Here is a 2,845-nt window from a genome sequence, read left to right as displayed (position 1 = left end):
ATATTGCAAATATGAAAAAAGTTAGATTACAACAGTTTAAAAATGAATCGAAACAGGTGTTATTACTTATGGGTTTTAACATATCCGATTTTAAATGCTTCATTTAAACTAAAATTCAATTATATAAAATATGTCTCAGAATTTATCAACTTTTTTTTTTCATTAATTTATATTTTTTTATTAAGTTATGGTGTTTCCTCTAATCTTAAAAGTTATTGTTGAAATCTAATCTAAGTTCTGAATATTTTTCTGAGCTCTTGAATATTTATTTTTTTTTAACTATTAATAAATTGTTATTTATTTTACTTTCATTCAAATTGGTTTTAAAATATACATAAATATTACGGTTTTTGTAAATTAAGCACTCTTTTATTTTTTTAATTTTTCATTCTTTATTTAAATATTACTTTATTACAAATTGTTATATATTTTATTTTCATATTTTTCAATAGATGCTTTGTAAAATATACGTAGATAATGCGGCTCTCGTAAATACGTGCTCTTAATTAATTTATTTTTTGTTTTTCTTTTTTACTTTTCTATCAGTTTTTCTTGTTTACATGATTATTACTCTTAACATGAATATTGTTCTTGAAGTATTTCTTACCCTAATTGTTATTTATTCTTACATTTATAACTTTCAATAAATAATTAGTAAAGTATAAATATATACGGTTATTGTAAATACGTACGATTGGGGCTCGGTGATAATACAAAATAACGTCTTCTAGTTGCCCCGCCAGTTTTTTTTATTTATAAACTTTTAAATTGTTAAAGTTATGAAATGGCGAAATAAACAGACTAACCATAAGTGATATTGCAGTATTCTGTACTTGGAAATGCGTTATAAGACCGTTAAGTCTTCTTAAGAGCACCTTAATAACTTTAGGAAAAAAAATGTAAATAAATAATGCTTAGTAAAAATCAACCTTAAATAGAATATACTTGACGTCATCAATGTACAACTTAACGTCATCTGTGTACAACTTGACGTCATCAATGTACAACTAGATGTTATCTTAAACTATTTTACAAAACAAGATTGAGTATTTTTAGTGTGAGACCATCATAAGAAATATTTTAACCCAAGACTTTTGGTGTTCTTACACTTTTAACCACAAGCAAGTAAGAGTTTTTTTTTTTTTTTCCTACTCTAAGCTGTACATAAAGAGTAGTGGTGACAAAAGAGTTAAATAAATTAATAATATTGATTAATGTAACACTAGCATTAACTCTGCAATAACACTATTTACGATATACACCTGTTCTTTATAGAAAATCTGTTAGCAACATTTTCAACATTTTTATTTATTTAATTATTACAAATACAGTATTTATACATTGATATTTTTTTTTTGTATAAGTGGCTTAACTGAAGATCGATTCAACACTGCTTTAATAACTGAGGAGCGCGCTAAACAACTAGGCTATATTCTGTTTTAAGACAGTACGAACCATTTGAGATTAGTTATAGTTTTAGACTGCAGTAAAAAAGTTACAAGATAATGTGAAATCAAAAACATGTTTTTACAACAAAACATAACAAAAGGATAAATTTAAAATACCCAATAGAATTTAATAAGGTAGAGACTTTATTTTTGGTGTCTTTGTTTATAGAACTTTATTTTTGGTGTCTATAGAACTATAATTAGTATTTTATGTTTAAAACATCTATAAATCCAATCCATTTAGTTTAACAGATTTTTTTTTCAGTTTTTTTATCTGCGGATGGTTTGCACTTACAAATGCTTCCCAAATTTTTTGATTATTTTCTGAATAATTAAAAGTAAGAAAATACGAATTGACAGGCTTTAATTTGTCTTATTTGCGTCATCAATTTACACAAAACTACAAACGTAGGAATGCTTGATTCTATCATCTACCACATCAGCAACTAATCAAATTGACAAATTTGCAGCCCCGTAGTACATTTCATTTTTAATGAATTAGATAGCTACTATTAAAAGCGATGGACTAATTAATTTATCAGATTTTTCATTGATGCTGCAAATCCTTCTTCAAACGAATCAGATTGCAACTTTAAATAGCCTAGGACCAATTAAAATGCGTTGCTTTTTGAAACTTTTCTTAGCTACTGCAAAGCAAAGTTTTTTCTATAAAAATTTTGTTCAATAAAAACCTGAACTTTAAGATTAAAGTTTTCTTCAATACCTATGGCTACAAGCACCAACTTTACTTTTCTGTTTTTTTTTTGTTTTTTTCCCACGGAGCAATAAGAATAAGTTCAATAGTTTTAAACGTGTTTTGAGTCGTCAGCCATTAAATTTTAACCTCCTGAAAAAATTTAAGTGCCATTTGTTATGGTAAACACGACCATGTCTACCATTGGTAAATACTGAGGTAATTTGCAGGACCTTATTACTCTAGTTATTCATTAAGCAATACTTTAGTAGCTTCATTAATACTTTAGTAGCTTCCAGACTATAAATAATAAACGTTCCAATATCAATTGTTGTAAAACTAGGATTGATTTCAAGAACTGTTGCTGCATTTACATTTTCCCTAGAAATCCAAACCACTTTTTTTCACTTTTGGGCCATTCAAGCTTATAATTAAGTGCCTTAACTCAAAATGATTGCTGTAAAGTTCAATCTTTGGTAGTCTCCTTCTCAAACTTATTTGTATCAGTCCCCCCGCTCCAGCTAGTATTTACATTTGTGTACCTTTCTCCATAGCTTTTTATTGTTTTCCTATGATTTTTTATATTTAACTTTTTTTTTTATGTTAACCAAGTAATATGCATTCGCTTAAGAAAAATTTATTCTTTTATCGCGCTTTTCAAAAAATGCAATTTAGTGGTTATAATGCAGACCCGTAATTTCTC

This window comes from Hydra vulgaris, chromosome 01, assembly GCF_038396675.1.
Source record: "Hydra vulgaris chromosome 01, alternate assembly HydraT2T_AEP".
Lineage (NCBI taxonomy): Eukaryota > Metazoa > Cnidaria > Hydrozoa > Anthoathecata > Hydridae > Hydra > Hydra vulgaris.
The sequence above is the reverse complement of the archived record's forward strand: the minus strand, read 5'-3'. Positions refer to the sequence as shown.